This window comes from Columba livia, chromosome 12 (assembly GCF_036013475.1).
Source record: "Columba livia isolate bColLiv1 breed racing homer chromosome 12, bColLiv1.pat.W.v2, whole genome shotgun sequence".
In the NCBI taxonomy this organism is placed as follows: domain Eukaryota; kingdom Metazoa; phylum Chordata; class Aves; order Columbiformes; family Columbidae; genus Columba; species Columba livia.
This window is the reverse complement of record NC_088613.1, coordinates 9,700,421-9,724,661: the sequence shown is the minus strand read 5'-3', so window position 1 is coordinate 9,724,661 and position 24,241 is coordinate 9,700,421. Positions and strand designations below refer to the sequence as shown.

Below are 24,241 nucleotides of genomic sequence, written 5' to 3'. Positions count from 1 at the left end.
TTAGTTTTTCTTTTCATTTATAAAAGTTTCTTCCTGATTGTACTAAAAACAACATGATTTTCTCCCTGGAAAGGCCAGGTCCTGTGTTTCTTGACTTAATAACTTCCTTTCCACTCAGCCCTGGCTTTTACACAATACCTGTCCCAACAGCTCAGCAATAGGATCTTGAGCATTTGTGTTTCTAAGGGGACAGGCTGAGGACCGCATGGGGAAGTGATGCAACTCAAATACATGGCGCCAAAGCATTCTGCAATGGACAGATGTCTGTAACATCAGCACCAGAAGAGACAGACTGCCGCAGGCTGGACTGCAGCTCTGATGGCGAGACAGCCCATACAGTGATAATGGTGCCATCGCCCACGCCTGAGCCAGCCAGGGATGCTTAGTGCCATATGGCCACATCACGTTGGGAGTGATGCCCATTAAGGCAACAGCGTGGCAGTTGCTTTTATTCTCCAGACAGAGCCCTAAAACCTCCAGGCTGTCAGTTCAGTAGGAAAGAAGAAACTTACTTATTTGGTCAATTTCTTCACACTATGTTTTTTATTTGTATTTTAAAGCTTTCATCCCCAAATCACAGCAAAGGTCAAGCACCCTTTAAAAAAATAGTAACTGGATTCCACTTGCAGTGCATTGTATCCATGAAGTTACAGCTCAAAAAAGGTGAAGTTTTTCTGCAATTGCTTTTAAAGATCCTTCACGCTACAGTGGAAAAATCACTGGTCTGCATGTTTCACACAGCTAGCGGGTGAGCCAGCCGTGGTACAAATCTTCCACAGAGCTGGGACGCTTTGCAGGACTCCAGACAACTGTTCCTAGATGCCACAGAATCAAGTTTATGGTTCAGGGCAAAGGTTGCCAAAAAATATGACTTGTGGCCACACTGAATGGGTGGCTTCTCCCAAACAGGCTGCTGTATCTCTGTATTTATCATGATGGAGTTCAAGGGCTGCAAGCCAGGTATTCACATGTCTCAGCAACCTATGTGCAAAACTTAGTTTATATTTGAGAGCAAGAGGATACCTAATAAGCATCACCAACTGCTCTCACTGTCCTGTCAGACAGGAGCCCTAGTGAGCGTGAAGCAGTGGCTTGTTTCGGCTGTCAGCGGTTCCTGCACGTTTGCCACCGCCCCCCCAGCCTTCTCCTGCACTGCTCTCGCCTGTGTGTGCTTCAGAGCAGGCAAGGAACAAACCCAGAACCTTTTACAAAAAGTCACTTTTTAAAAGGATTGTATACCTGAAGTGAATCATGACCCTAATTAAAGCCTAACTGCTTTTTTTTCACCATGGCTCAATTGAAGTACACAACAGCAGTCATGCAGCACCAGGAGTCACTGTGAGGGGAGACACAAAAAACAGATTCCAGAACACTGCAGTAACTGTCAACACCTTTATTCATACTCCTAATTTTCCTCCTTTTTTTCTTTTACTTGCTGCAAGAGGTACCTAAGAGCAGCGACTGGGAGATCATTCCTTTCCAGGACGGGCAGCTGAGGGCCAGGGGGCTTTGGGCAAGTTCCTCTGCAACAGGTTTAGGGGGAATCTGAATCTCCAAGCTGTGCAGACAGCAAACCCCACTTGGCAGAGTGCCCTGGCCATGCTGTACCTGCCTCCATAGCAAGGCACCATGAGAGCAAAAATCCTCCTCTAGAAAAGGCAGTCTCCCCAAAGGCACTTCAGAGGACTGGTGCTGGCAAACCATCAATGCAGCCAACCCTCTCTTTAACTGTCTTCTTCCCAGCAGCAGGGTGCAGGCCTGAGTAGGAGAGCACTCAGCAGGACCTCAAAGCAGCATCATGTCTACAAACTCATGCTGTCTCTTAGCTGAGACCCACAGGTCCTGCTGCACGGCCCCGGCAGCCTGTGGGCACGCACAGCAGCGAAGAGGCTGCACGCCCCTGAGCTACGTCCTGACGGAAGGAGCAGTCTCAAGGAAGAATACAGACATCAGGCCTTATGGGAGAGCACCAGAGCACACACACACACATCCCCAATCTGCATTGCAAGCTGTTAAACCTGCCGCAGGTCTGGCTCCAAAAGCCTATGCTGAGCTTACAAGGAGCTGAGCCTGGGAGTGCTGCCAAGGCATGGGGCTGGGCTGCAGCGGGTCCAGCACCGTCTGCACCGCGTTCTTGCACACCTCATCAGTGTGGCCCCACTAAGCACGTGGAAGGCTGGAACTTCCCTTCCCCAGCTCAGAGCAGTCTCCTTGCATGGGCTTGATGATTCACAGCTCAAGCACCGTGCAAAGCTGGTCTTGCATAGCGGCACTGACCCATGAGCAGCCAGTGGTTACATGAGCTCCTTCTGCTCGCTGAAGCAGAGAAATGCCTACAGGGATCCTGCTCACTAACCTCCCACAGCAGCCATCACACAGTCCCTCTGCATGCTCTGATCAATATTTAAATGATGGTGACAGCACTAAGAGGCCCTCCCCCATGCACTGATACGGTGCCTCCAGCCATCCTGTCTGGCCAAGGTCAGAAGGAAAAAGAAAAGATGAACCTCGTACTGTATCTTGAAGGTCAGTAGGTTTGGGCATGTTTGAAAGTTTAACTAAGGCTTTGTGGCAGGTCATCTCCCTACTTCCTGATGTGGAAACAATTTTATTTAATACTTCATCGAAATAACAGACCATTGCATAATACCCCCAACAACAGTCTTCAGTGCAAATCTGCCGCACCAGACAGGTAAAGCTCTGCCACAGTGTGATTAACGGGCTGTGAATTAAAAGCTCTGTAACGTCCACCTGAAGGCGAGATGCCCATTCCATCCCTTTCTGCATCAATGCCGAAGCAAAGCAGCCAGACACTGCTCGAGGTGCTGCCCTGCATGGCCAGCCTGTCACCGCTCAAACCCGCAGCCTCCCAGAAAGGCTCAGCAGGCCACCCTGGGCACGCACCTCCCACCCACACCGCTTTGCCCAGAGTCACTCACAAGGCGCAGTACATTCATTACCCGTGACGTTGCTATGCAGTTGCCACTGTGAGGCACAATATGGCTTTTCTAAGAACGGAGGTGGGAACTTGCGTTATGATAAAATGTTACGCTAGCTGCTCCGAGGCTCCCCGTCTGGGGTGAAGTGCCTTTCCCCCCTCAAACACGTACCATGCTCTGCCCATTGCTCGAACGCTGCAGGAGCGCCACACCTCCCACATCCCTTGACCCTGCGACACCCAGCATGCGGGCAAGTTGAAAGGATGATCCCATTCTGGTACTTAAAAAAGGAACACGTCAGGAGGTTCCTCACTCCTCAATCTGATTTTCTTGCTGGTCCTTATTTACTGTCTTCTAATTTCCCCGATTTCTGAGATAACACTTGCTTACACGCAGGGAATCACTGTCATCTCTGCAAGATTAAGACCATTTGGTCCACGGAGAATGTCCCTGCTATGTGCTGGGAAGAGCACAGACACTTTGGGATACAGCAGGTGATGTCTATTCGTTCACCTTTGAGAAGAGAATGCAGGAAAACCAGAGAGAACACAAGTGAGAAATGTTTCCCAAACACAGTTTTGTCCAGCAAATCACACCGAAAGTAAAAAAAAAAAAAAAATTGACCACGCCTCATTCAAATATCATTGCCTGAATTTCACCTGGGAATTGCTTTCAGCTTGAACAAAGCCCTTGATAAAAGCCCACGGCGTGTGGTGACTTGAAGCATCCCATGTTGAGCTGCTGAAGACTCTCCAAGACACCAACTGCAACTGCAGGCAGGAAACAGCACAAGTCACAGCAGCTGCCCTGGGCCACCAGCCCTGCCAGCCAAATCACTGGGGCTGAGCTACAGCAGAAACAAAGCCAAAAGAAATACTAAAAAGCCACAGGAATGGGAAAGGAGAGGAGAAAAGGACACTTCAGGAAGGCTCAGATTTAAGACTTCTGTTATAAAGAAGACTTTGAAGTCAGGCAGGTGTTAAAAATCTGTGGATGACTCAGAGTTTGTTTGTCAGAGAATGGCCACTTACCAGGATTCCCTGCTCACCAGACACAGAGGCAGAGCTCATCAGCCAGGCAGGCACCACACAATTAACTGACAGTATTCTCCACCACATTTATATTTTTACTCTGCTTATCAAATAGAGTCAGAAATTAGATTTTTCCATCAAAGTATTCATCTACTACTTGCCTTATTCCAGACCAGCAGCATGTGTGTATTAGGAGTCACATTAGGTTTGTCTATCTTGATCAGTTTTCACTGACTGCAAAGAAGTAAGAGTTTGTAAGTCTTTTCTAATCCCTGGAAGGCAGAAGTTGGAGCCAGTCACAGAGCAAGACCCACATTTTTAAGGTGGACACCTCTGGCTTTAAAGAATAGGAGGGCAAGTAGCTTGTGAGAAGTCCTGCAAATTCCCATCGGATCAAGGCACAGCAGCACTGCCAGCTATGAAGTCCAGACATGGATCTAAATGTCTTCAGTGGTCATAGGTTTGCCTCCAGCTTTAATGCATGGGGTGGGTTTCGAGGCTCCCACCAGTCTGACTATGCAGATGGAACTATTTTTCCCTAATCAGAAGTCTAACCACAGCTTGCCACTGGCAACTGAGTCCTGCTCACTGTAGGAAAGATTATGACCTTCCAGATTCTGCACCGATTCCAGCATTATAATTTTTCGCACTTTCCTATCACAACATATCTGAATACAGACACTCGTGGGAGCGAGCATTAAGCAGACTTTCACAAGGTAACAGAGATTCAAACAGATGGACAGACCCCAGTTTTTAAGCTGTACCATTCCATGGGGTTTCCTTTAGCCAATGTGATCACCTCTGAGGAAAGGAAGTTTTACACCTGATGCATCTGTGCTGAAAGACCCCCTGCCTTTAAAATGACTTTTCTGAGTGTTATTGGAAACAACAACATTAAGATAATGGCAGCACTGGCAGTGAGAAATTCACAGGGGATGCAAAATAAATGAAATCAATTAGTATTATAAATACAGGCTGAGTTTCACGTGTCTCACATGTCAATTACTCTTACTGAACTTTTGAGACTTCATTATTAACAGGGTTGTTTTGGCAAAAGCTATTGAAAATGAACAGAAAAACCCAACAGTGCTATTTTAAACTTGTGCCATCACACCTCAGTTTGCATAGCTGCAAATAAAATGGAAGAATATTTTTACGAGCCATCAAATGGCTCAGTTAATACTAAGAGGCATTTACTGAAACAAAAATTTTGAACAAGCCTGCTTCAGAGCAAGCCAATTCAATTTTTCCAATTAAAAGAAGAACCATTCATACCTGTATATGAAAGTGGATGAGCTCTGTCTAAGTATCAGCTCTGGTGAAAAGTACATTAACCGAATGCATTGGGTTTGAGGTCAGCTGTCATTCTTTCCAGATTGCTCCCTAAGCAGATCACAGAGCAGATGGAAAGGCCAGTTTGACACAACTCTTTGGCTTAATTATAGCATTACTAAGACAGCATATGGAGTTGGTATGTACTGTAGAATTTTATCCAATAAGTTTATTTCTCATAAATCCGGTGATCTGTTTCATTTGCTTTTACTTGATCTTCAGTATGAATGTTCACTGCAATTGAATTATTTTCACCTGTGCTTTACTAGGTCAAGCCTTCTTAGCAAGTACAGGAGCTGTAATCCACACTGATATTCAAAGAATCACAGAATTTAAATTCTGTATCATGTACAAGATCATTTTCAAAAAATCAGTATTTAAACTGATTCATTGTTTTCAGAACTAAATGTGTCAGATCCCTCGAGTTATACTGTGACTGCTCAGAGACGAGCAATGCCAGACTGGTCTAGTGACAAAAAGGCTTTGTATTACATAGACTAACACCCCCCTAAAAGAATCATCTCATGGCATATGCCTGCCCATATGCACAATGCACCCACAACGCAGTGCTATGCAAAGATAGCAAAAATAGGTCCAGTAGGAAGAGCAGAACTGATAAAATCCCCAACAAACCACCTGCAAGCATTGACAATTTAGCATCTCAGCACAGCACTGCTCCATTTTGATATCCTTGGTTTACAGAAATCTCTGCAATGTTCAAATCTGCAAAGGAACCACCTATCAACAAGAGATCTTAATTCTTGACAGTGATCTTCTGTTGGTAATATTTTATTATAGAAAGGTGAACACCAAATAAAATTAAAAACTGTTGTTCTGGTCCTCTAAATACTGCGGTTATGTAGGTTTTTGTAACAGTTACAGTATCACAGTATGTTTGGGATTGGAAGGGACCTCAAAAGATCATCTAGTCCAATCCCCCTGCTGGAGCAGAAACGCCTAGGTGAGTTACCTATGTCATAGAATCACAGAATGTTCTGAGTTGGAAGGGACCCACAAGGATCATCGAGTCCAACTCCTGTCCCTGCATGTGACAACGCCACAGTTCACACCGTGTGTCTGAGGGTGTTGTCCAGGCTCTTCTTGAATGCTGTCAGGTTTGGGGCACAAGGCAGCAAGAGGGAAAGCATGTCAACAGTTCCATTTGCACCGCTGACAAACTGTTCAAGGTTCAGATAGGATATCAGGGTATGTCGTGGGTGCTGACATAATAAAATACAAGAACCACCTGCCATTGTGGAAAGGCCTACCTTAAGTTGGCTGTTCTCTGTAACTATCACTAACATTCCTGCAAGGTCTGTTATCACATAGAGGGTGTTTTGCAGCACTGGGTTGTACAGAATCACATATCACTGCCAAAAGTATTGCAGACAGGAAGCAGGAAAACCCAGATCCTACCTGATGATTTTAATACACTTCACCTGTTTTCCTAAAAGGAGGAAATGGGAAAAGGCCGTCAAATTGTGAAAGTAGTTCATTTCCACTGCCCTTTTCTAAGCAGTTCAGTTTTATCCTGCTGGGCAGGAATGGAAGGAGGCAGTTGTTTGAACTGAGGAAGGGGAAAAAAATAAAATAAAACAAAACAAAACAAAACAAAAACAAAACAAAAAAAAAATCACCAACAAAGAAAGCTGTTGGGTTTCTATGATTTCTAAATAGAACTTCCAGGAAAAGGCTTCATTTTGAAATTTCATCAGGAAATTAAAAAGAAAACAAGGGTTTTTTTGTACAATATGATGTCATTTTTAATCACCCCTCAGCCCCTTGCTGTAATACAAAAGAATCCTAAAGCAGCAACTTGCTGTGACAAAGCAGACTGTCAAACCTCCCACTGAAAACTTCTTTCCAAAGCTGACTTAGGACCCCCATAACATCTTTGATACCTTTTGTTCTTCACCTTACCTTTTTTTAAAGACAAATCTAACTCGAATTAAAAAAATAAGGGCGGAAAAAGACAAAATAACATAGCACCAAAAAAGAACAGTTCTGAAAAATTCTCACTGCCTAAAACACTAAAATGCCTGATTTAAGGGGCTGGTTTCTCACACTGCCACATGAACCAGCAGTGTAACTATGTACATTTACAATCTTAGTGAAAATGGATGGATGGTGACTAATGGCTCCTCATTTGTTTCCTGGGCAAGAAACAGACCCTATTTCACCAACTGGCAAGGAGGTACAAGCTCTCTGAGGTGCCACAGAGTCTGTCTGAGGATGCTCTCAACTCCTCCTCAATGTTTTCGGCACATCCCGCCTCTAGGACCCACTGCAAACAAGATGGTGTGTGGCAAGTGATGGGATCTGAGTCCACAAGCAGCAAAGCCCTGCTGCAAAGAGCAACCAGGATCAAGTACCACTGACAAAAGAATGTCAAACAGGGAAAGAAAAGGAGGAACGAGTGTGGAGGAATAAAAAGGAATCAAATGAGTACTTATGCATGCTCCTCACAAGGCACTCTGCCTCACTTGATTCTTGTGGCACTGAGCCTCAATGGCACATAAGACTGCAATTTAATATTTTTTCCAACTCTAGTAAGAAAAAAAAAAAAAAATAAAATTCCTCCTGTGTGATTATAATTCAGAAACATAGAAATGTCCCCTCTTGATTTTTCTGACAAAGCAGAGGTCAATTTTGGCTGTTCTCTCTGCATCTCCTCTGGTATCCATGGAATCAGTGCATAATGCTGGATTTACTCAATCCCACACAAAGCAAGCTGCAATTCTGCCTTAAAAGTGCCATGACCAAAGCTAACAGTTGCTCACAGCAATCACAAACACCACGAACTCTGATTTCTGTCCCGACACAATCCGGAATTGTAGTTTCACAACTTATATTTTTGCTGGAGAAGGGATGTGGACCCCCTATCTTCTGGGTCGCCGCAGGAATAGTCTTTGGATTCAAGATGACTGGTCCTACCTCAGCCACTGTCTCAACTCCCGAATTTCATGACAGCAACAAATTCTCTGTAAACCCAGCCACTTGGGACCTGGTATTGAAACTCAAATCCAAAAACGTCCCAATTTTGAAGGTTCTTCTTAGCACTGTAACTTTGATCCATTTTTATGTTTCCATTAAGATTTACTTGACTTACATTAACACAGTTGAGGGTTACAGAGGTGGGAGGGAAGGAGGGGAAGAAATTGAGATATTTGTGGCTGACATTTTTAAAAGATTTAGCAACCAAATGCCATTGGGAATTCTGAGCCTACAAAATCCAGTGCTATATACAGAGAGCTGCACCCTCCACCCTCACAAGATCATACATTTCAGCATCCTTACTACATGCATTTTTTATCTATTTTTTTAACATTCGGTATTTAATATTATAAAATTACTTTATTCTGTAATGCTTGCTGACATTAAAAAATGCAATGTTCATGTGAGGGTTTTCAAACTTTCACATATTATGCAAAACTGAGAAGGTTTCTCATTAACGTTTGTCTTGGAATAATTTTAAATCAGCCTGTTTTTATCCAAATGGCTTTGCACAATGAAGTGTGTACCTGAAAGACAAACGACAGCCATGCATGAATGAAACACAACAGCAGTAAAACTTCAGTGAGCTGCGAGCACCACAAGTTACAAACACGCCCTCCAGAAGTGACCCCCACACCATCACTCCCCAAGGACACATGGAAACTTGAAAGAGGTCTCCAAAGAGGCTCTTTCACAATCACAGCACAAAAGCACAAGTGAAAGGCAATTTTCCCACAGATGCATCTCCCAAGAAAAAAATAATTCCTCCTTCATCTTGGGAACACAGAACAGACTTTCAGATAGCCTAAAATAGAAATTATTTGAGGCTATTTAAGCAAGAGAAATATATTGCTTCTACCTACCATCTAGCACGATTAAAAGCCAAACAGCACTTCACTACGATGAACTTTCAAGGCAAAATTGGAATGTTTCAACCTGACAAATATAAAAACAACATAGAGAAAAAAATGCCCACCTAGGTTTTAAATGATGCTTTAGATAACTCAGTTTGACACTTCGAAATACAGAATTTAGCTTGTGCTGCATCCTTCACAACAAGGAAGACAGGCTGCACAGGATATAAAAGATGACGTTATCTGCTCTGCTACTACAGGCAGGACCTGGGGCCCGTTACGTCCTCATATACAGCCTGAATTAAATTGTCCTACAACAACCTGCTTATTGGTACGAAAGGCAACATTGACCCTTATCTCTCAAAAAAATATTTACACAAGAACTGGGGTCAGCTCTTCAAACCAGGCCACTGTGTGTGATGTGGAGCAGCACAGAGTGGTCTGTGGGCGAGCTAAGGAGGTGACCTGGGCAGCAGTGACAGAGGCAGCCAGGCAAAGGCAACCTGTGATGCCCAGGGTCTGTTCTATGGATGCAAGAATGAAGACGTTGCAACTCAGATACTATATGGGTGAAGACTATTTGAAAGAAGACAGAGGAAATATGCCAATGCCATGGGATGACCACACATGCAACCAGCTGAGTTATAGTGAGATTCTCCACTGAACCATTAAATGCAATATTCCTGAAGCCTCTAACTGTAGTATTTTCAATGCCTAACTAAAAAGGAAATACTTAAATAAACAAAGAAAATAGCAGCAAGGCTGATTTAATTGGCATATAATAGAACAGACACTTTGTTCAGGTGACAAATTCCCAAAGTAATATTCTCAACTTAGAAAACTGCACACAGTTCAGTAAAAGCCAAAGGTCTATTTTTAATGAGAAAAAATGTGTAGTCAATAGCATCATCTTAAAAGAGTCTTTTCTAGGGTGGGGAAGGAAACAGAAAAGAAACTTTTTCATCTCCAGCATTTGTCATAGAATCAGTTTAAACATAATTAATGGTTGTCCTGCAGGCAGAGATTCCTGCAGTTACACTATCCACAGACTAATTTACTAATTTCTCCAGACTCCGAGGATAACAGAATTCCTGCAGAAAATGCAAAAAGAATTCTGTAACTGTAGCATTATAATGCATAAAGTAAAGCTCATGTATAGAGTAACTGAATTTCAGATAATTCTTACTTATCATAATCTCTGGCTCACGGGCACTGGAACTCTATAAAGAGGCACCAGAAGCAGGAACCAAGTCATACACTCCTGGGGAATTCAGATAAACTGTTTTCTAAAACCATCTCCACCTCTTTAGACATGGCATAATATTCTCAGAGACTACCCACTAATCTACACAACCGGGAAAGTAATGAGCAGAGAAGCAGGATGAATAAATAAAATAACTTTCTTCAACTTCTTACATCTATGCAACAGAGAGAAAAGTCTTTCTAGACTAAGTTTCTTAGAAAAAAACCTGCAGTTTCTTCTGAATAGTTGATAGGATAAAAATTAATTTCTGGATTTTAGTCCAGTCTCCATAGGGAACAGGAAGAATCTAGATAGCACAAGAGAATTACTGCTAGTTAAAGCAACAGTCCAAATGTTAAACCTGTCCCAAATACGAGCTCAATCCCTCACTTGAAGTGACTTGACCTCATTAAGGAAAATAAATGCACGTGAGCACAGAGATGCCAAGAGCTCACCTCGTTCAACAGCCATTGAACACATAGGTGTGGCACTTAGGGACATAGTTTAGTGGTGGACTTGGAGGTGTTAACAGTTGGGCTTGATGATCTTAAAGGTCTTTTCCAACCTCAATTATTCTATAATAATAAGAGTACTGCTCTGCAAAAATCTAGCATTTTCTATCCCCGTGTTCTTTACATGCATATTACCATTTATTTTTGTTTTTAATCAAGCACACGAAGTTTTCAAATTACACAGTGCTACCAAATAAAACCGTCAGTATTCTTTAAGTGGAGGAATTCTCTTCAGAGTATTCCCATTTCAGTCCCAAACCAACTATGCCTGAACTACTGAGTTCAAAGCACTCCAGGTTCATTTCCACAAGTAACTACCATGATTTCATGTTAATCATTTATCGTTGGAGATGTTCTGAAGTTGAGCTACCCAACATCCATTCCTTTTATTACTGTGTTGGGAACACAACACCTGAAGCTAAATTAATTTTTCTCCGCGGCAGTTGGAGTTCAGGGCAGGGAAGCGCGTTGCTGATGTGCGCTTTTGTCACTCTGGACTGCTTCCAGTTTTCAGGTCCTGCTAAGATCCCTTCATTCAACCTGAATCATTGACAACTGGAGGATAATTAGTCCACCATTGCTTGGATAAACTAGAACATTTTCCATATCTCTTTCCAATCATTAAGCTGGCACAGAGTAGCACCTTATAGCACAATTTTGCACTTCACTCTTCTTAAGGTATCTCACCTCCTGTTTCTTAACACTGAGATACTGAGCAATTCCTTGGCTTTGCTCTAAAATAAAAGTTACATCACATTCAAGCTGATTCCTTCCAGCCATCTTCTGCCAAATACAATTTCCTTAAAAACCTAAACCTACCTAGCTGAGGTGGGACAAGAAACTTGCGGCAAAAGCTGCTTTATATATAAACCTCATACTCTCACACTTGGGGAAAAAAAATAAGAGTTTCACACAGGAACAAGAGAAAACCTGACTCCACATAACCAGATGAGACATTAAACTGTATCAATACACTTAGCCAAAAAGTTCTTCTAATTAAAACCAAATGAATCCTTACAAATGGAGCAGCAGCTGAGCTGGGTTTGAGTAGGCAGCATGTGACTCTCTGCTTTCAGTTCCTGAAAATGCGACAGACGTAACAGACAGAGATGTTCAGTAAGAAGCCACAATGTGCTGAGGGCCAAACTTCAATTTCCTTGTAATGGCACTGGGATTCAGAAACAGAGTGTGAATGGGTTGGAGGTTTATCTCCCTGAAAATACTTCTAGCCACATTAGAATTATTCTGATAGCCATCAGCTGTGGTCTTCTGATGACGGAAACCCTCCACAGGGCTTCTTTCGAAAGTTGCATTTGGACAGACCTAAAGAGAACCAGAGATTTTAAACTTGGTGCTACAAATCTATCTTAACACAGTCAGAAAGCACTGATCATGTTTAGAAGTCTTTTGGAATAGCAAACTGTTTCACACCAAAACTGTTCTCAAGTAATTAAACCTCACTGGTGACGGTCCCTAGCATAAATACCAGGTATTCGGTGCCTCTTAATATTTGACCTCTAATAAATAGGAGCTCTTTGTGTGTCCTGAAAGCTGTATTGGAAAATATATTAATAGTGACACAAATAGGAAATAAATTCCATATTCTCCAAGGTTTTCCTAAGAAAAAGGGAAGGCAGTTTCAAGAGAAAGCAAACTGAAAAATCCTTGAAAATTTAGCAATTAGCATGGAGAAACACAAAACTGCTTTTCATAAATAGAGTAATTCTTTATGAAAATTCCAGAGTCACTTAATTTTCTGTGAATCCTTTCGGACACCATAACAAGTAGTTGCTTCAGAAACTGAACCAAAGCAAGAAAAAAAACCCAACAACCTAACCACATCCAAAACCCACCATCCAATTACACATGGCAATTTGTAGAGCTCCAGATGATCATCACCAGTTCACTTCTCACCCTTACTAAGCACTCAGTTGTCAGATGCAGAGTGCTTCTGTCTTGTCTACTCTCAAGTAAAAAACACAGTTATTTGTTATCATTGGAGTTCCGGCACAGATGCTTTGAGAGGCTCTTTCTGTTGATGAAGGCAAATTTGTTGGAAAGATGGGAAATCTGGGCTCTTGAAGTTCATTGAGAAAGTTAAGTAGGCATCTATCTCACTACCTGGTGTATTTACAAAATGAGTTAATTAATCTATCACGTATGTTGTGGTTTAAGCCAAGCTAGCAACACAACCATGATAGCCACTCACTCACGCCTTCTCCACCCCTCCCCAAATAGGGGAGAGAATCGAAAGGGAAGGGAGAAACTTGGACTGAGATAAACACAGTTTAATAAAACTACAAAATACTGATAAACTACTAGTAAATATATAAATATAACATAGAAATAGAATATAAAAGAAAAGATACGCAATGCAGTTCCTCACAAACTCTGTCCACATGGAGCAACCAGTCCCAGGAAGCAGCCCCTGGTCCAAAACAGCTGATCCCAAAGAGAGAAAAGAGGAAAAAAATGGCAGAAAGGCCCAGAAGCCTCTGCAAAACAGAAGGATGCCAAAAAAGGCTGAACTAAATGCCCTGAACAGATCTGCTCTGACAAAAGACTGAAGAGAATGTGAGAGAGAGACTGGAAGATCCCGATTCTCCTTAAATAGAAAGCATGACACCAGTGGGATGGAATACTTTTATTGATCAGTCTGGATGTCAGTCAGGCTCTGCCCCATCCATGTCCACCTTCCTCGATGCCTCACGCCTGTGGGCAGAGTGCTCAGAGTGTCCTTGGCTCTCAGACCAGAGTAATTAAAAACATTAACCCTGTCCCAGCATGTTATCTCTTGTTCTCAAACTAAGTCCTAATAATGATCATGTTAGCTATGAAAAAGAAAGGTTTCTAACTGCATGAAGAAAATTAACTCATTTTCAGTCAAACCAGCACAACATATAATTAGTCTTTTGTGTGACTGCAAAAAGGAAACAGGATAGCAGGGGTAGGAATTTATGCCAGAAGCTTGATGATAAGCTCAGTAGTTGCTTTGCCTTCACAGGAGTCTCTGGAAAGCTCATGATACCAGCCCTCTTGCCAGAGAAGGGAGTCGAAAGGCTGGAGGTGACCCTGAGGAATAACTCCCATGTTAAGTCTGGTTGCAAGCAGGCCAGACTACATGTGTGTTTTGGGATGGTGGTGGGTGAATAGCATAAGTGCATGGGCTGAAGAGAATCATTCCCAGGAATGACATCTGAGTCCCAGGGAAAACTGAAGAGATGGGAGCCTGCAGACAGTGGGTTTCCAGCGGCAACGACCTGGCATTGCTGCCCCCAGGATGCTCCTTCAGCCTGTGACATGGAAATGCATGAGTACTGGGGACTATACAGCCCAGAGACAAGTCACAACAGCTTGTGTCTGGCCCCCAGGCTGGTGACAAGCACCAAGGGAACCGCTGCCCATCACAGCCCGTGGTGTCACACCTGCAGATCCACAGCACCATGCCAGTCCTCTCAAGGGCTACAGTAAATAACTAACTTCTGAATTCAGTGAGGAAAAGAGAGAAGGACAAAGGACACCAAAGCTGCAGACCTTAGTCAACCTCTTGCACTGTGTCACATTCATAAGCAATACACTGCTTCTGCACCAGAGCAGCACACAGTGCAGCTCCTCAGCAATGGGTTCTGATGGGTGCTGAGCTCTATATTGTCACCTTGCCATGACAAGCAAGTTTGCAGAGTGTGATTTCTGTCTGCTAGTCCCTCATTCTGGTCACATCAAACTAAAAAAGAAAAAATAAAAAAAAAAAATGGCAAAAAGCATACCAAAGGCAAAGACCAAGCTACAATTGAAAAACTGACAACTTCCCAAATCAGATGTGACTGTGACCCAAATCAGGAGGGGAAGAAACAGTAATTCATCCTGGCACGCTAATTAATTATCACACAGATTGCTTATTGATTTGCTTGTGTTCACTCTCATACTATATGAAATTCACTCATTTCATGAAAACTTCTCACAGAATGGCAGACACTGGTGGATCAAAAGCAGATGCAAGCACACAGGTAGGTCAGGTCCCCAGTTATGCAGAGGGGCAAGGCCAGGGGCAAATCCATTCATCCACAGCATCGAATCTCAGCATCAAGGCACTCATCTCTAGTCCCACGCATAAAGGCTAAATTTTTCAGTAATGATCTCTCGGTGAAGCAAACCAGCCCTTGCTGATAAAAGTAGTCAAATTGCCAAGGTCACTCCCAAGTCACTTCAGCTTCTTGAAGGCTTCATGCATTGGACAACAGGCTGAGTTCCCAGAGATGTTATCTAACAGGACATTTTCTAATTATAGAATTAATTACTGCCACAGAATAAACAGCAGAGGCACATCAGGCTGCAGGTAATGATTTGTACAATTAGCTCTTTCACATCAAATACATATTTACAGCTATTCTTGAACTGGGAATTTGCAATATTAGGAGGTCCAACTGTCATCATCCCTGAAATATTCTGCCACTATGTCGTGGTTTAACCCAAGCTAGCAATATAACCACAATAGCTGCTCGCTCACTCCTTCCCTGTCCCCCGAAACAGGGGGAAGAAAATTAACTTATTTTCAGTCAAACCAGCACACACTACAACCAAGTGAAAACTGTTTACATTGTATCACTAAAATTGCACAAACATGCCATTTAAGTTGTTGATTTTCTTTAGCGTGTTCTGGGTACTAAGGAAGCATCCTCTCTGCAAAGGTTTTAGTCTCCTTTGTTGTGTTTTCATTGGATAACAAACTGGTTTCCAATGCACGATTACAGAGAAGCTGCCTGTTCTTAAGATGTGCCTACAGTACGTGTTGCATGGATCAAGGAAAATTCCCGTGGATGTTATCTTGTTTGCTTGTGCACAGGGAAATAGCTACGGTCTCATTTCCTGCTCTGTGCACAGCCAGTACAATCGTCATCATTACAGTGATAAAAGCAGCCTCTGAATATGTTTCTGTCTAGTGAAAGACCTGTTGAAGAACAAATGCCAACAACCTCAGAAGGGGGCCTAGCATATGAAAGGGCCCAATTTTGTCGTCTAAAAACAAACATGAACGAGCCAGCAAAAGCACTTGCAAAGTTGCATAGGTCTGAGCACTCAACTGCTTGCTGAATTCAGCTACAATTCAACAAAAGATTAACAGAACCTAAAACTATGATTAGTTGCTGGTCTGTCATCATCCTTTCAAAACCACCAGCACCACACGCCATGCCATATTTCCCTTCAGACACTTAGGGACAGGAGAGCCGGTGTCTGGCAAAGCCTATGGGGTTTCTCCAAAGTCACAGGCTGGGGAATCCTGTGATGGGCCATATTCTGTACAGCTCATAGTAAGGGCTGAAATAGCATCAAAATAAGACTTTTTTTCCAGTTTAACAAGGAGAATCTTTGAGTATTAAACAAGAGGTATACATTTTTCTTCATAGGTTGGCCAAGCTCCAGCACTACTCTGAATTTGCAATCTACTTCCAGCCAGCTCTGACTATGTCATCCTGGCTCATATTACATATACATAGCTGTATGTCACCATGAGGATCATCCACAGCCTCTGCACTGAGCACAAACAGACCAGGGAGGGCTACAGCCGGCTAATGGTGAACGCGTGTGATGCAAGTGCTGCCGTACGATCCTCAGCTAAAGAGCTTCTTGCCTTGTGAGTACATCAGACTACACCAAAGCCTTTCTTTCTTGTCTGGTAGCAGCAGCTCTGTAAATCCTGTAAAAGCAGGCGTTCTTGTGAGATTACTAATAGCTACTTGGGCAAGCGCAGAGACACAGTGAGGAGCTCTGCATTTCAGCATCCCTGTGGGAAGCAGATCCCCCACAGCCTGGCACACCTGGAGCAAGGAGTCAAGACCTCAATGTCATACAGTCCTGAAAGGGACAATACCAAAAGGTGCCAAGGTAACCTCTAGAGTAAATGATGATAATAATGTCTAAAAATACGGAATACAATTTAATTTGACCTGCAAGTGTTTCTTTTCAGAATGGGTCACTCAGCCTGGATAATCTGACCAGTTTATAAACATGTTGAGGCCTTTGAGCTGCAACAAAATCATGGATACATATGAAAGACAGCAGTCTTAATCTGTATAAATGAATCACTACAGACATATGAAAATCCTTCTAGCCATTTTTGCAACAGCTTGCCTCAAAAGTTACCTTGACAACCTTATTGTTTCTGATGTTGCATAGCTGCCTGCTATAGGAAGGATGTCTCATCTTTGAATTGCTCACTTAAACAGACTGGCTTGTTGAGGCAACATCACTATTTAAGGCTTAGAGAAGATGTACCACTGTACTGAGGACACTGACAGTTATTTACAGCTCCATCTCTAGCTGGCACAATGGTGTTTGCAATTAACACAATTAAAAGTATGTTCATTTTATCAAAAACCCCACATTGGTGAAAGAAACAAATTATTTTGTGACCAGCACATCTAGAAACTTCTGTTTTATCCTGTATTTATTTCTTGTGGTTGGACACCCTTGTGTTTCAGAAGGGGCAAGCTTGACTCAAAGCTTTCCATGTGGCTGGTATGCCCATAACTTCTCCCTCCTTCTGATTCCCAGACGTCCAATAAACAAGCTGCTTCTTCAGCCTCCCCTGTACCAGCCATTCATACCTGTACTCAGTACCCATTTTCATAGAAATGCAATTGCCTGTAATACCCCCTTGTCAAACTGGGGCAATGGTTCGTAAGTTATTTGGAACAGGAGTAGCAAGCGCACATGCACGCAGACAAGGTTATCATACTATCCTCATGTCCTTAAGCAAGCAGGCTAGAAACGACCAGGCAAACCAAACTGAAAATATACGAGCTCCCACTTTGTATGTAGCTCAGGCATTCTGTGAAGTGGCAGGGCCAGAAAATCACCCCCACCCAAAGTCAGGATATCTCAAGTGAAACACCCTGGTAGAAAGCATAGGCTTATCAGCCCCAAAGCCCTCGGCAAGAACCTCCCAAAAAGTGAAAAATGCAGACATGCTCTAGGCCCAAACCACTCACACCACAGGGAAGTTGCCCATGCCCTGGACACCGTTCAAACTCCATGATGAACCAAGGCAAATACCAGAGCAGATGCCTGAGGAGTTTGCAGCGCCGCACTCAGCCCCCACAGAGAACCTACAACCGCTTCCCTGCCACCAGCCTGGGAATAGCACATCACCCCAAACGGATCCTCTAGGGCAGAAGAATTAAATTTGATATCTCAAATTAACCTACAAATGTACCATCCAGACAGGAATAACTAAGGAGTTCTGTCTCCCTTTTCTTTTAAATTATTTTGGACACAATGCCCTCGGATGAAAAGACGCAGGTTTCAGGAAGGCAGGTACCTGGAGAGAGTGACTCGGTGCAGTTAATGATGGGTATCTGGATTGAACCAAAATATCTACTTGTGAAAAGTAATGAAGACTAGAGTGTGCTTTCCCTGTTCGAGAGAAAAACATAAGTAATCTACTTAAATGAAAATCAATTTTAGATGTTCCTTTATTACACTTTATGGTCTGTGAAGTTCTCTTCTTTTCATGCTGTTATGTGAATGGTATGTAATTTCCACACTGGCAATAGATTTTCCTTTAGAAAAGTAGTGAAGGCCTTAACTTTTTAATACAAATTATTCCTCAGGAATCCTTAGCTGCTATTCAAGCAGCTTAATTCAAAGTGTTATATCTCTCATTCAGAAAACTTAAATGACACTAATCAGACCCAGCTCTTTTTATTATTAACATACAACAATAGTAATCTGATGTGACTAGAGTCTTTAGCCAGAGTATTAAGGGCTTCTTTTCCCTAAAGTGGTATTTAATAAGAAGAAACTAACATTTTTGCATAATCTGCTTACGTGTGCTGCAACTGCTGAAGATTACCTCCAGCATTTTATTCTCTTTTCTGATCCTTAGCACAGATATGCACATCCCAAAAATGAAATGCATGTTTGTGAGCTGATGGGAATCTGTTTTGGTGTGCATGTCACAGATCCAACATGCATTGCATGATAACACACAGTCCCTGTGACAATCCATGCACAACCCTCAGCAGCTACACAGTCATAAAACAGCTGACAATTTTCATGTCATTTTAAGTTTTGAAAGATCCAATAAGACCTGCACATGGCAGGTATGATTCTTTTAAACTGTACTGGCTTCACATCACCTTACCCAGGTTAGGTTGCACAAACACAGGATCTCGCCTAAGTCCGTACCAGTTTAAGCAGAGGAGGCAGCCGGCACAGACAGTAGATGCCTGCACAAAAGGCTGATGTATCAAGATACTGAATTAACCTTGGTACTTACTTCATCAGTGAACAAAGTGTTACAAGCAGTAAACTTTAAACAGACACTCAACACAAATTGCCACCCAAGCATATTCAAGAGCCTGCAGGGGCCCAGCCACAGAAACGCTGAACTAGGTTGTGAAATACCTTTATTCATCTTAATTGGGTGTTGTTGCTGAAGTATAACCAAACTCCTACACTATCACCCACTCTAATCAGAAATACGGCACAGAAATTCAGCTGCCTTTGCTGTTTGATTTTGACTAGTCAAAGGTAAGAAGCAGAGGCAGAGCTCTTGTGATGTCTCTAGGAATTATGCTTTTTATATGTAAGTTGTTCTCCCCTTACAAAATGCACTGATACCACTTTGTGTTTCTGATCCCCTTTTAGCAGAGTTCAGAGCCACTCACTTCCAAGGGCAGCAACGAAGGCAGCCGCTTGTCCCCCTCCGAGCCACAGTGGGGCACACAGCAAATCCTCTCTGCAGCTCTTGGAAAGCAGATGAATTGAAAGACAGACAAATGCATCACAGATCAGAAAGACATCTTGGTCTCTGACATATGGCCTGACCTCAAGTGAACTACATCAAGACCTGTTACTGAGAAACTATTTAGAAATCTCCTGGAAACTGTATTTTTTCAAGTCTCTTTCCATCTCCTCGCTTCAGACAATTGCATCCTCTTGCTGCAGCTCTGCTTGGCTGCAGGACAGGAGAAGCCTCCTTCCCATCCTCCTTTCCACAGGCTCACCGTGGGTAACACAGCACAGCTGATGTGGGGGATTCAGCGAGAGCTGGTGGGGAGCCTTCCTCGCTGTGGCGTTCCAAAAGAAATCATTTTGCAAAATCACCGTTTCCTCCAGGAAAAAGCAAAACAAAACCATGGTAATAACAGCTTTCCTGTGACACCCAAGGCAGAGCAGGAGCAGGGCCAGCCAGGGGCTTGGCTCGTGCAGAGCCATGCGGGGCACCTGAAGGAAGTCAGGGAGCTACCGGTTCCCCAGCGTGGGCAAGTGAAGGGCTCAAGTCTCCAACCTCAGCAATCAGCTCACAACAGCTTCCATGCTTGCAAATTCTCTTCCATTTTGCCTGAAACCAATTTTTGCTTAGGAATCTTTCTGCCTCAGGTTTTAAAGTTAGTTTTATTTGTTTGGTTGGTTTGGTTTGTGTTTGTTTGGAGGTTTTTGTTTTTCTGAGGGGGAGGGTGGTGTGGTAGTATTTGTGTGTGTATGCTTCCCCTTTGCCCCCAGTTAGTTTCAAACTTTTCTTTTTAGCTTTTTCTCCAGCTTCAAAATGTGTTTCATTAATGCAAAGCATCTCAGAGAAAAGAGCTTCTGAGCTAAAAATGAACAGGATTTCAGGTCACTGCATTAACACTGATAGCTTTAAAACAATAACTGTGCATCAGGTATAGGACAGGATGTTTTGCTATGCAGCTAATACAGCATAATACCATGTCATTACCACAAAATCTAATGCAAGTTTATAGGAAAAAACTAATTCATCTCATCCAAAGAGGCAAAAGATTTCTGCATCTAAAATACCTAGGAGCACTGACGGGCATTGCCAAGCATGAGGCAGCCAGGAGCTGGCAGCCCCGCCAGGCAAATGGTGGCAACTTCATGTGAAGTTGTGCTTTCCCTTCTACCAGCAGGTCACACCTGCTAGCTTTTTAAAAAGCGGGGTGAAGGCCAGGTGTGCTACATAACCACAAGCAGTTTTCCAAGTGTAATTCAGTTCTGTCTTACATTACCCCAGGATGGGTAAAGATTTCACTACTCCCAGCTGTCCCTCCTGCTCCACATTGCTCCTGTGTGACACTTGCTGAGCCTCTGCAAACTACAGTCTGGTGCAGTATGAAAAAAATTGATGCTGCCCTACATTAACAAATCAAGCTTTAAACTGACATGTCAGGAGCTGTAAATGATATAACCACATTCCTAGTTTGCACCTTGGAGAGTTAAACAGTGGTTCACACCCTGAGTGGGCTCGGAAGCCCACTGTCACTGCAGCTCCTTCAGTAAAGTCCCTTCAGTGTTCACATCCCGTGGAAATGGAGTGTGGCATTTCATCCCATGTCAACATGCAGGACTTACGGAGAACACAGTGGCTTTAGAAAGAGAAATCTCCCTGTGCTAATAAGATACAGCATTTGAAACACTGATACTTCTTTAATCATGTTCTTTCAGTATTAATTTTGGCTAATACAGTGTGACAGTTTCTAATATGATCGGTCTTTCATACCCCACTGGTGACAACAGTAACACTAATTCAATACGATTCTTCTGTAACAAGATGGGTGGAAAATTGTTGATGCGGTAAAAGAACAGAGATAAGTGCCTTCTAGTAGACTTTTCAAGATTCAGGTCTACCAGCAATTTTCAAATAATCAGATAATATCTCCTCAGATAAATGAACACATATCCTGATCAAGCCACCTCTAGTTTTCTTTTGGTTCTTTTTTTAGGTTGGTTGGTTGGTTTGTTTTGCTTTGGTTTTCCTTGTGATAGGTGAATACATCAAGACCCTTTAACAACTCTTTAAGGCAGCTTTATTCATCTGAAATTACTTTCATAATTCCTCCCAGTTCTTTTCAACCACCAGCACCAGATGTATTGCAGTAATTGCTAGTGCTGCACAGAGCGAACAATCTGCCTTTCCCCGCTTGGTGTTTCAGTGGTTACATATTCACGCTGTTCTCTTCACCACAGCTCTGCATCTCGGGACCATGTTTAATAGGTTCTCCAACACGAGCTCTGCACCCTGTTCAGCGCCGCTGCTCTCCAGACACAGCTCTCTGCTCAGTTACACACAAGCTACATTCTTGCTCTTAGATGCATTGCCTGATCTCCAAACTAGTTTACAAGAAATTAATCCAGTTTACCATGTTGACTGACCTCACATCAATCATTATTTAGCATATTGGCAACATCTAATCCTTCTGCAAACTTAATCAGAAGAAATTTTCTATTTTACTTTCACTGAAAAACTGAAGAGTGGCCAGACAAGCACAGATCCCTGCAGAATATCCCAGCTGATTGCTACTCCCCATTAACTTTAGGTCCATTTGGAGAAAAGCAAAGCATTAGTACTTTTTTCACCTCTAAATCATTTCACACAGCTTGTGATCTGAAACATAGTCCTCCATTAATCTAAAGAATATATTTGAAAGAACTTTTAATTTGAACTTTGCAAATTAAGCACAGCAAAGAATCCTTCACGCAGGACATCACATCGGCAAAGATGTCCCATTACATTAATTTAGTGAATACACTGAAGCAAGACTTCAGTATTTCAATGCAGTTTCATCAGAACAGGATCACTTGTGAAGGTATTGATGTAATATTATTAATCCTGGGAGCACAGAGAGCACAAGATTAATAACACAAGTATGCAACGCTTCATATTGCTAACACACTCAAAACAATTGTCTGGCATTGGTATATCTTACGTAGATAAAAGCACAATCATAATAGCAATATCCTTCCTATTCCTGTTTGTTTGTTTGTTTTATGCCATAGCAAAGAAACAGAAAAAAAAAAAACAGCTAATACTGGTTATTCCCATAACTTGTTTGCAACCGTGGAAGACAGCAAATACTAATTAGCAATGGGACTAGCATTACTAAAGTAACAGGACCCTCCACTTCTGCAGATTACAGAATGCTTTTGGATTATTTTTTTTTTTCCCTGAATAGAGCCCTTGTTGCATGAACAAACTCATTGTTCAGAAATCAACTGGACAAACCTTACACTGACCGTAATGAGCTTTGGCTCAAATCCTGTGTTGATCTGCTTTAGCCCACAATAAAACTGAGAAGCACAAAGACCTTTTATATCTGTACACGTAACACTGAAGTCACATTCAAAGCCTCAAGTTCAACTGCCAAAGCCAATGTAGGCCCCAGTGCCGCAGAGAGGAGATCTACCCATCCGTATAAACACAAGCTCCTTTCGAAAAGATACTACTGATTTTTTGATAGATGAAAATGAATAATGCCTTGATAATACATTTATTAGGAAAGCTGCAAATCACAGCCACATTTGCATTGCTCTTCAGGGAACAAAATCATACAGCTATTGCATTTATTTATGAAATATATAAATCTCTGCCTGACAGCAGAGAAAGATCTTTCCTTTCGCTTACCAGACCCCCTAATACAGACAGCTCGGCTAGGATGGTATTATTAAATATTTGCAGTAATTAGCCAAATACAGTGTCCACATGGTTCTCTGTCTTTATATACATATATGTAGTTTCCATTCTCAAATCTGACAGGCCATCACTCACCATGGTTGATCTGATACTGAAGCTTACTTCTACACATCAACACCTTCACCTGAACTGATTTATTTCTACCTTGTACTTTCCCCACAATGGACAGAGACTTCACATTTGTCTCTATGCCTTGGCCTTGCAGGGCTGTGTATGCCATTTAAAAACTCTTCCATTAATTTAACTGATTGTGAGCCATGGCAGAAGAAGAATGGGAGCTTCAGATGATTAACGGATCAGGCAGGGGATGGCAGCCAGTAAATCAGAATCACTATTTTTATTATGAGAGCACAGAGAAGTGCCACGGAGGCACAGTCCAGCTATGCTAGATGCTACACAGCTGGAAAACTGGATGCCTAACCATGTTCCTCTAGCAAGGTAACATTTAAACTTACCATAGAGACCTTCAGAATAGGCATATGTGAGCATGCTGGAAAGAAGAAGAAGAGGTGCAGAGAATGAAATAAGTTAGGAAAGCAGCAGACACAGGTGATCTCACAAGTCTCGAAAGCAGACCTGTCTCCAGGTCCCCTGCTACTAGATAAGTGAAGTCTCATAGAAACTTCAGATGCTGGATTTTCCTAGATTAACCACAAAAGGCCAAGTCACATTTCTTCAGGAGATCTTTTCAATGACACATCTGGGAACCAAGCAATCCCATGCTCTAGCCTTCTGGGTCTTTTTGCTCCATCCCGCAAAGTTAATAGTAGGAGTGAATAGCTTTTTAGGGTAAAAAGCCTCTTGTCCATATAGCTATAGCTGCTTGCCCACAGCACAAGGAGGTCAGGTAAGAAAACTCACCCA

General features: G+C 42.6%; 1 protein-coding gene across 7 annotated transcripts in view; it reads right to left on the bottom strand.

Moving 5' to 3' along the window:
- IL1RAPL2 (interleukin 1 receptor accessory protein like 2) overlaps nt 1–24,241 on the bottom strand; it is a 363,126-nt gene that overhangs the window by 195,768 nt on the left and 143,117 nt on the right. The gene's annotated exons all lie outside the window — the stretch shown is intronic.